Source organism: Cupressus sempervirens, chromosome 7 (assembly GCF_028749045.1).
Source record: "Cupressus sempervirens isolate cs-2001-9-10 chromosome 7, ASM2874904v1, whole genome shotgun sequence".
Lineage (NCBI taxonomy): Eukaryota > Viridiplantae > Streptophyta > Pinopsida > Cupressales > Cupressaceae > Cupressus > Cupressus sempervirens.
In genome coordinates this window covers 645,711,166-645,722,232 of record NC_143124.1, presented here as the reverse complement: position 1 = coordinate 645,722,232, position 11,067 = coordinate 645,711,166, and the positions used below count along the sequence as shown (strand labels likewise).

The window sequence follows — 11,067 nt, the reverse complement described above, 5'->3', positions numbered from 1 at the left end:
ATGGCAGTGTGGAATGAGGCATCGGGAAATGGTAAAGGTCGTGGAGGTATAATGGTTCTAGTAAAAGAAAGAGAAGGTCGTGCCATTCAGTTGGAAAAGACCGATTCTAATAAACAATTTATATGGCTCAAAATTGTGGAAAATAACACTCTTCTCAGGATTGCAGCCTGTTACTTTGCTCCACAAGTATCTAAAACTTATTAAAAGTGTGGCTTAGATCACAATGACCCCTATGTTGCGTTAAAGAAAGATGTTATTTTTTCGCAACGTGGGGATGTTCTTCTTGTTGGAGATTTCAATGCTTGGACAGCAAATTGGCAAGCAAGTATTTTTAGCTCCAAAGTAAATGATAACCCTATTTGGCTCACAGAAGAAAGAAATCATCAATGGGAAAGAATATCCGAAGATGCTAAAGGCTGCAATCATTTTGGGGAAGAATTGATCACTCTATGTGGCACATTTGATCTCATAATTTATAATGGTTTGGCTAGATGGGCTAAGTCGGGCAATTTCACTTGCAACACATACAATGGGGCAAGTGTGGTAGATTATGTAATTTGTTCGCAGAATTTGTATGAAAATATTGAAGAAGTTGAAATTGGAGAGCACATTTGGGATCTCAAATCTAATCATAAACTGTTGTACGTAAATTTGTATTGAGCAAAGGATAGGCGGATTGGGGCAAAAATCCAAGGCCCTCAATACCCCCCTTCTTAGGGCAAAATTTTGTTAACTTCAGAAAACAGTAACACATTCAGAGCTACTCTTGAGGAACCTTGTATGGGACACCCTATGTATAAACATGGTGTTAACAGTCATGATTTATCAAATTTGATTCATGAGGCTCTTTCAAAATGCAAGAGAGCAAAAAATAGAAAATCTGAAACTAATTTTTTTCCAGCCAATGCTTGGTTTGATAAGGAATGCAAGAGGGCTAGGAGAAACCTAAGGGAGTCAAATAAAACTAACCTTGACATTAAGGCCTACAAACAGATCCTAAAGAAGAAAAAATCGATTTTATGTTCACAAGGAGAGAGGAGCTAATTTTCTTGGGCAGAAATAACCCCAAACGATTTTGGAAAGAACTCCAACCAAGGAGAAGGCAAACTGAAAATAATATTACTGTCACCCAATGGTTTGAATATGCTAAGAAACTTTATGAACAAGAGGGTGGAGTGGGACAGCTACCTTTGGTCAATGATGATACAAATCTTTTCACTGTGCAAGAGATAGAGACAGGGATTAAGAAGTTAGGTGGAGGTAAAGAAAAAGACCTTGTTGCACTCCAAGTAGAATATCTGAAGTGGGGTATGAAAGCTCTTGCACCGCACATCATTGAAATTTTCAACAAAATCTGCCAAGAAGGGTTTCCGAAAGATTGGACAATCAGCCTTGCAATACCACTTTTAAAGAGTGGCGATGTTAACAATCCCTCCAACTACAGGACTATAATGATCAATCCCCTCTTTGCTAAACTTTTTGGCAGCATGATAGAAACTAGGATCAGCAAATGGGCAAAAGAAAATTATAAAAATGATAAAGGGAAAGCTGGTTTTAGGCCAAAGCACTCGACAATGGATCAATGTGTCACTTTGAGACACATTATTGAAAAAGAGTGGGAGAAAAAGGAAGAGGTTTTTTGTTGCTTTGTTGACTTTAAAAAGGCTTTTGACACCTTCCTAAGAGACAAGCTTTGGTTCAGGATGGAAGAATTGGGGATTCCTATGCATCTCAGAGCTGTTGTTCATAGGATGTACGAAGAGATGAAAGTCAAAATTAGAACTTCAGATGGCATTTCAGAATGTTTTAGGAGCGATATCGGGGTCAAACAGGGTTGCCCTTTATCTCTTACTTTGTTTAGTTTATATATTGACAAACTGGAAGAGTGGTTAAACATGCAAAAGGGTGAAGGCATTCAGCTAGGTGAATTTGTTATAAAGCTGCTCTTATATGCGGACAATCTCATTTTAATTGCCAAATCTGCCTGTGGTTTGCAAGATCATCTATCTTCTCTTGAGCGCTTTTGCAAAATGGTGGGGATGCAAGTCAATATCAGCAAGACTAACGTTATGATTTTCTCTAATAATAAAAAACAGCATCAACAGGAATTTTATTACAATGGAAGTGTTCTTGAAGAAGTTGCGAAGTATAAATACCTTGGCATCGATTTCAACAAAAAACTAAGTTGGTCTAGCTGCAGGTATAAAAGGATATTAGGTGGGTGGAAGGCTTTTTATGTTCTTTAGAATAGGTGTCGTGAAGCAGAGTTGTGGGATTGGAAAACTATTCTAACCTTGTTCGGTCTTCTTGTGCTACCAGTTGTTCTTTATGAGTGTGAATTATGGGCCAACAACACTACTATAGCACAATGGAAACAAATCGAAGGAATCCAAAAGTGCTTGATCACAAGCAAGTTTAAAATCAAAAGCACTATTCCATATGATATCATGCTAAGTGAAATGGGGGCTGCTCCTATTGAGGCACTTGCTATGATTCGCCTTCTAAGCTATTTAAAAAGAATCAAAAAAATGGAAGAGGAAAGATGGCCTAAAGTTGTCTTTAGTGACACACTATGTAAGCGAAAAAGGACATGGATGCAACAAAACATCAAATGGTTGGGTAAATGGAATATTCAATTCAATATGTGCCCCACAAATAATAAAGAAATAAAGGCCTTTGTTATGGAGAAATTCTACAAGATAAATTGGGGAAGCGAGATCGGGAGGAAGAAACTCTATTATATAAATGAGTTCAACCCCACTTGTGATCAACTCCAAAAAGCATACATAGGAGCTAACATTTCATGGAGGGCTAAAATTCTTATTGCTCGGCTGAAAACCAACTCTCACCAACTTTGTTGTGAGACCAGGCACTGGAAGAGGCCAAAGGAGGCTTGGGAAGAGAGAATTTGTAGATTCTACAATTCTAGCAAAGTGGAAACTGAATAGCACTTTATTTTAGAATGTGAGGCCTACAAGAGTAGTAAAGATAAATTTGTGGATACTATATGTGACAGTTCTTGGCATAACCTATTCAATGAAGAGTACATTGAGCAATTGGGTGGACTCATCATCATCTTGCACAAGAAGCGAATAGTGCTACTTAAGTCTGCTTGAGTTGTCTTGCTGTCCCATAGGCTATTTTTAGCCTTGTGGACATTAAATTTTTATCTATCTATCTATCTTATCCTTTTGACATCATACATGAAAATGCCATAGAACACTATGGCATCCATGACACTCATTTTGGCTGATTATAGGGGTTGATGTTGTACATTCTTAATTGCAGACATGTAGGGAAGGACACTATCAACTAAAGGCATTGCAAATGTTACCAGAGAAGTGAGCTTCAAAGAAGCATTTAAAATGTCACATCATTTGTATGACATACTTGGCAAGTATAACGACTTTGAGCAAACTGCACAAACACTTAATGCAGAACTAACTAGAGTTAAGGCATTGCTGCAGTGCTTAGCTGAAAAATACCATGTCAATCACGTCTAGAAACTTTTACCCTAAATTAACCTCGACAAGAAGAACGACTTGTTAAGATTAGAACATGAAAACACATTACAATTTCATTGAAGAGTTTGAGAAAAAACACATGGCATTTGCATGTTTCCGTCTAAACCATAGAGGAAAGTTGCGTACCTTATATTGATTTTTTTAATGATAATCACAAAACTTTTCCAACCATTGGGCTAGGAAATACTTGAGAACACAATATAGAAAGGTGTATGATATATAGAATAAAATGCATTTGTATTCATTAATTTAATGTAAATTTGTTGAAACACATAGAGTATTGGTTTATTTGTTCTTGCTTTAAAAAAATTTGGTGTTCTACTTGTTTGATTTGTAGGTAGAATCCACATTGCAATTTTGACAAGAGGGGTTATAGTCACACACTGTTTGCAAGAAAAAAAAGGTGGGTATTAAATATTTGTATCCATAATTTATAAATATATGATTTGTTTTATACATTAACTTGTTTTAATGTGCCATGGTTTGAACCCAGTTGAAAGAAAAATTTACAAGAGTTGTGGTAGTACGTTATACAATTTGTCAATATTTGTGAAAATAATTATTTCTTAGTAGAATTAGGTGGAAAACACACTCTAGTTTTTGTTTATATCAATTACTAGATTAAGGTTTTGAAAGGATTGTGTTGTAGATGAAATATGGGAATGAAAAATTGTAGTTGTAGGCATTGGGTGACCATGAGATAAACAAGCAATCTAGTCTTGAATTTGTAGGGCTTGATTGCTCTTTCAACGCCCCTTGCACAAATACACAAAGTTGGCAAAAAATTGTCAAAAAGAGAGAATAATCTACACATTTACACCAATGATTTGAGTTACGTTGATGGCAAAATACATGAAATGGTTCATAGACCTACACTTGCATATTATTTGATATGATTATTGGGTCCTACAAGAAAACCTCATTATGTCTATTTTATTGAGCAAAATTTGTTTCACTCAACACTCGATTAATTTTATCCAGTGACTCATAGTTTCAAAATTTAGGGTTGCATGCTTTCATTGATAACTTCTTGTTTTGGTATTCTATATTGTGGACTTACTCAAAAATAATTTTGTCTGATGCTTCTACAGTGTGGGCCAAGTTGTTTTCAAAAATAAATGTATCACTTCTCCATTGGTTTATTTCGACACTGCTATATTTTGGAGAAGTTGTGCTCTTGGGTAGACGATAGAAGTGCATTCGTATTTGATAGGTTTGGGCTTGACGTTATTGACCAAGTAACATATCAATGATGTTAACATAAGATATTTTCAACCACAATGATAGATGACAAATGTAATGCCCCGCTAGGGAACCCAAGAGATATTAACCTAAATAATGCAACTAAGTTTATTGAATTATTTTTGTTTTAAATAGTTTAGAAATAGTAATGTACAATAATATGGAAGCAAGAAACAATAAGATAACACATGCATATGATATAACAAAAAACATAGATTACAAATCTCAAGAGTTCCATAACATATAATTATGTATATACTAAAATCCACTAAGTACAATTATAAAACACAACTCACATAATCTAGATGAATGACTAAGAACATCATCACATATGAGAATCTCTAAATCTAACTGATACAATATCCATATACATAAAACTCTATATCCATTGCACATGTTGCAAGGTGTGAGATAAAAATCAAAGTATAAATACGACATCTTGTAAAAGTGTCACCACCAATACATAAATCAATACACAATAATAAGATGAGAAAATAGAACAAGTCTCTAAAGATGAATCACAATAATGTAATTGTTATAAGAATCATCCAACATTGGAACATGAAGTTAGAACATATCTCAATGATAAAAGTCATACTACCACTTGACCTCATGGAACCCAAGAAGGTCCACTCCCTCTATGCCAAGGAGATGACCACACACTCCATATATATGTCAAACCATAGAACCAATCACAAGAATCAAGGATGAAATCCTAAAAAGTTATATAATCTCAAGGTTAATACTCAACTATAAAGGTAGTACATGCTAATCCATAGGCAACATCACACATAGGAAACCTAAGATGTATATAGGGAAGTGTCATCACATACATCTAATCCTTGAATCTCATCTTAGAAACCTCTCTGGACCCCGACACTCAAGTGACCATATGTGACATCAATAAACCTCTCATATGAACAAGGCTACCAACCATGCAAGACCTCAATCAAGCATCTTTTCCCACTCCCATCCTAGTCAAGACCTCAATCAAGTACTCAGGTTTGGGCGAGGAACATGTCTTATTAATGTTTCTATCCTAATAAGTTTTATTAAGTTATTACTTTAATAAGTTACTTATAATAAGTGATCCTAGAAACCACTTGTGGACCCAATGTTTATTGTAAGCCACTCTCATCCATACATCCAGATAACCTACCCTAAGCTCATAAATCATAAAGAGTCTCAAAAATTAAATCAAAGTAATAATCAAGTATGGTTTCATAAAGAAGGCAACTAGAACACACATACACACACATACATGGTCCTTAAATTAAAATTCTCATAAGTGCACATGGGTTCTCAAAACATGTCATAATAAATTCAAGAGTGGTCCTCAAACCATAATTCTCACAAGTACATATGGGTCCTTAAATTGCAATATAACAATTCCAAGACTGGTCCTCAAAACATCACATAACACACTCTCAAAAGTACAAAAATAAATGAGCTTAGAAAATTGTTGGAAAGAGTAATCGTAATTGAAACATCAACATATAGTACTTAAGGTAAACATCATATAAATTAGACATTACTCCCCAAAACCTCTATGTACAACCCTTACAACCAACATAAATCCCACAATACCCAACAACTAGAAGGACAATGAACACACATAAACTTCACATAAAAAGTTATTAATGAATAAAAATCCACTTATTTTCTAAGGGTTTAGTTTGATTATAAAATATACCATTTAAATGCTCCATAATTGCTCAATTGTTTACTAGTGTGGGGTTTTACTAAATTTCTCAATGTATGATAAAGTTCACTAATAGAAAATATTAATTCTCTTATTAATAATTCCTTAGTTTAAATCCCTTTTCTTTTTTTTAAAACTCTACCTACATTCTATTTAAATAAATATTAATCTGAATTAAATATTTATTTAAATTCAATCTCACTATAAAAGAACTCTATATTTATTTACAATAATAAATATCTTAATTTTTTGAATTTATATAATACTTTGTTACTTATAAAAAAAATCTTAATTTTAATAGTTATTAAACTTTTTAAAAACATTATAAAATAAGTTAATTAAATTTTTTTAATTAAAATATTATTTTTTATTTCTTTATAAGTTCAAAAATAATTTTATTTTATTTTATTTCTTTTTAAAAATGAAAAGTGAATAAATAATAACATTTTAATCCTAAAATAAATATATTTTATTTTTTAATAATTCTGAAAATAAATAAAGGCAAGAGCCTACAACACATCGGTAAATTGTGAACTTCTCATCAGAGAGGTTTTGGGTTTGAATCTACTCAAGATTAACACATAATAATAATTAATCTAACAATAATAATAAAATGAATAATAAATAATCTAGGCTTTGGCCGATTACCTATAAAAAAACTAAAAAAATAAATTTTAAAAAAATAAAAGCAAAGGGAAAATACTAAATTTCCTAAAGGCACACCGACATGGTCTTCTTTTTTTCCTTAAATATAATTTATGAGATAATATTTTCATTACCCATTAAAGTTTTCTAGTGAAGTTTTGTATCCAAATGTTTTTACATAGATATGGAAATTCAAATCAACCAATAATATGATCTAATGGAAATCAACCAATTTAGAGGCAAGGTAGACAATTTGTTTGAATTAAATGTCAACATGAGTTTTCCAAATCCTACCTGTAATCACAATTGAATATAAATAGCAAATAAAACCAAAATGAAACTCCAAATTTAAGATTTAAAAATAAGTCTCTAAACATTGCATGAAAAAATAATTCTTCAACTTGATAGATGTATTAAAAAAAAAAAAAAAATTTAATAATTAATTCCTTTAGTTAAGTCACAAGATGTAAAGAAATTTGAGTAGAGTTGTCTATTGTGTCAGATAGCTAAAGTAGTCAATCATAATACAAGACTCTATCAACCATTGTTCATTCCATCAAGGCCCTGAGAAGATATAAGTATGGATTTTTTTCTTGGTTTATTGAAGACACAAAGGGGTAATGATTCAATACTTGTGGTGGTTGACAAGTTTTTGAAGATGACTCATCTCATTCATTTCCATAAGACCCATGACACGGTTCACATTGTTGATTTGTTCTTTAGAGAAATGGTGAGGCTGCATGGTCTTCCAAAGAGTATAGTTTCAGACCATGATACCAAGCTTGTTGGGTAGTTTTGGAGAACATGATGGAAGAAGTTGAATTTTAGTTGCACATCACCAACAAATTGATGGGTCAATTAGACAAATGAATATAAATCTAGATAACTTGTTAAGGTGCTTAGTAGGTGATAAGCCCAAGGGATGAGACTTGAGTCTACATAGGAATAATTTTCTTACAATAATTCCATGAAAAAAATTACTAGCAACTCACCATTCTAGATTGTGTATGGGGATAGTCGAAGGATTGCACTAGAATTGAGAAAGTCAAATCAAAGAGATAAGACTAGTGTTGAGGAAGAGTGTAATACCCCTCATTTTCTATCATCATAGATTTAATTGTTAAAGTTATATATGACTCTTCTATAGATGTGTTAGCCCTTATTTGATATTTGAAATGCAATACTTTGATATGTTGAGTAATTGATTACGTCAGGTTGTAACAATTTCCTACTGGTAGTGATGACGCTTTAATTTCTCTTAGTTAGTTAATGAAATTACTTTTATGATGATGAAATATGGTGTGTCTTAGAAAGATGTTTAGTATGTCCTCACGATGATGAGATATTCATGTTGGAATGTGATGTTATTTATATTTAGGATTTATTGTTATACTTACCCCATATTTACATGTGTATGGTGTGTGTGTGTGTTTTACATTTATTTGACATGTGTGATATGGTTGAGGGAGGGAGTCATAGTCACTTGCTAGTCAGGATCTACATGATGTACCGCTCCCCACAATTGTATGTTTAGCTTAGATAAATATGCACATGTACATGCTCATATTTTATACAAATTTGCATATATCAGGCATCAACTTCCTTGAATTGCCAATATGAGCTTGCCCTATCACAATAACTCAATGGTAAGAATGAGGAGATAATGTTCAGGTCCAATCCTAGCCATAGCCTAATTACTTGTCCTAAGAGAAGGACATGTATATGACTTTCCATCATTTTTAAACCCATGAGTTAATCTTTGTCTGTGTTGTTTACTTTTGAGTTTTGGTCAGTTTTGGTAATGTTTTTTTTTTTGTGGATTTGACTATGTGATTTATTTGGTAAATGATTTAATTATAATATTTGGGCTAATCATATAATATTGAGAATTATTAATATTAGTTGATTAAAAAAAATATATTAAAATATGAGAATATTCAATTAATTAAAAAGTAATTAAATATATCCTTTAATTTAAAAGACTTAATTTGGAAGTCTAATTTGCAAAATTGGTTAAAGAGAAATTAAAATGTGATGATACTTAATTAATTAGAAATTAATTAAATATGTGCTTTAGTTTAAAAGATTTAATTTAAAAGTCTAATTTAAGAAGTTGGATAAAAAGAGAATTAAAAGATTAAAGACTTAATATTTCTTATTATAAATATTTAATTAATAATAATTTAATTAAATTAGTATTTAAATAATGAGCTTTAATTATTATTATTAATTTAAATAATAAAGTACACTTTAAATAGTGTTTGCACTGATTAATAAAGAATGGAGGAAAAGATTTTTTTTTAAAAATAATTAACAAGTTCTTTAATTATGCATGAAAGGATTAAATAATAAAAGTTTATTTTAAGGAGAGGCCTTTGCATGTTCGAAAACTAGAAACCCTAGGTAGAATTAAACTCTTTATTAAGAGATTCAAGCCCATTTCTACACACACAGGGTTTGGGGAACAAAATTTGGAATTGGATCAAAAGAATAATTGAAAGTTTTGGAGGGTTTGGATTTGCATGCGTTCACAAACTGTCTCAAATTTTAGTTGTGGTTTTGAGGTAGGGTTTGAAAACCCATTATAAAATTTTATTGAAAGATCTATCTATTTCGTGTCTTCCTAGGTGCTTGCATAATGCTTATTAATTGATTGTATTGATTTTTGGATAAAGAATTATGTTGTAGATTTTGAAAAAGTAAAACTTATTAATTAAGAAAACTTGACAGAGGAAAATTGTAGAAAAATATAGAAAATTATTATGACTATATTGTTTTAGAACCCTTTCTAATATAAGGAAAATTCGATTATAGAAATTGGAAGAAAAAAACAAATTGAACAACTAAGGTTTCAACTTTAAATTTGTCATTCACTACTACATTTGAGTCCAAATTGCAACTGAAGGCCATCGCAATTACGATGGGAACCTATCACCCAAATGATAGAACCACAAATTGGCTCCCGTCAGATGAGAGTTTGTTGTCACAAATTGTGATGACAAGGTACCTGTTGCAATTGCAACAGATAAAACCATCATAACTTGGAAGAAGGAAGAGGCAAGAGTTCATGTTGAGGATGTCACAATTGCGACACTATGCCATTAGAAGTATGATGTCTTAAGCTTCCAGTCTATTGTCTCAATTGCGATGTCCATGTAACAACTATGTTGTGGGAGTGATGTTGATCCATCATAATTTTGATGCTCATGTGACAACTATTCTGTGCAAGTGTTGGTTAGCCATTAGAACATGCCATCACAATTGCGATGGCTAAGCGAATTATTTTTTTTAAAAAATGTTGCTTATAATGCCTAGTCTACTTCTATTGTTAGAGAGGCTTCAAGATCTCTAGTCAATTGCAGTTAAGTGAGTTAGTTGTAGTTAATAAGAAGCCTTCCAATCAATTTGGACTATAGTCTAGTTTGGGAGAAGATTGTACATGTGAGGTTGCAAATGATGGAGTATGATGATTATGTTTAGTAAGAACAAGGCCTCGCCACAATGAAGTGAAAATGTAGTTGCCCTGCTTTCACAAAATTCAAAAGTTGATTTGAGACATTAGACGTCTGAGAAAAGAAGAGCACCATATGTGTAGATGTTGGATTATGCTCTCACCAACATAGTAAAAACAATCAATGTTGTCACAAACAATGTCAAACAAATTCTCTCCTAAACACCTAAAGACAAGCATGTCTAATGTCATTGGAGCTGAGGCCTTCCATATGAAAACTATTAAACCAGGCATGTTAAGCAATATATGGTCGTGTATTTTTCTTGTGTTTATTTTAATAATATTTTTGTGATTTATTGGAAGTTGAGATGTCAAATTATGATTAATGGCTGACAATCTAATCTACTTTTCCTTTATAGGAGGTCATGTCTACTTCCATTTTCCCCATTTTGAGATTCAAGTTTACAAAAGGCTACAAATTTCTTCCTTAGTTATTTGACTTT

The 11,067-nt window shown here is 32.2% G+C and overlaps 1 pseudogene; it reads left to right on the top strand.

Annotated features, from left to right (window-relative positions):
* Nucleotides 1-11,067, top strand: part of LOC149548330 (large ribosomal subunit protein uL30y-like) — a 30,580-nt pseudogene continuing 19,513 nt past the window's right edge.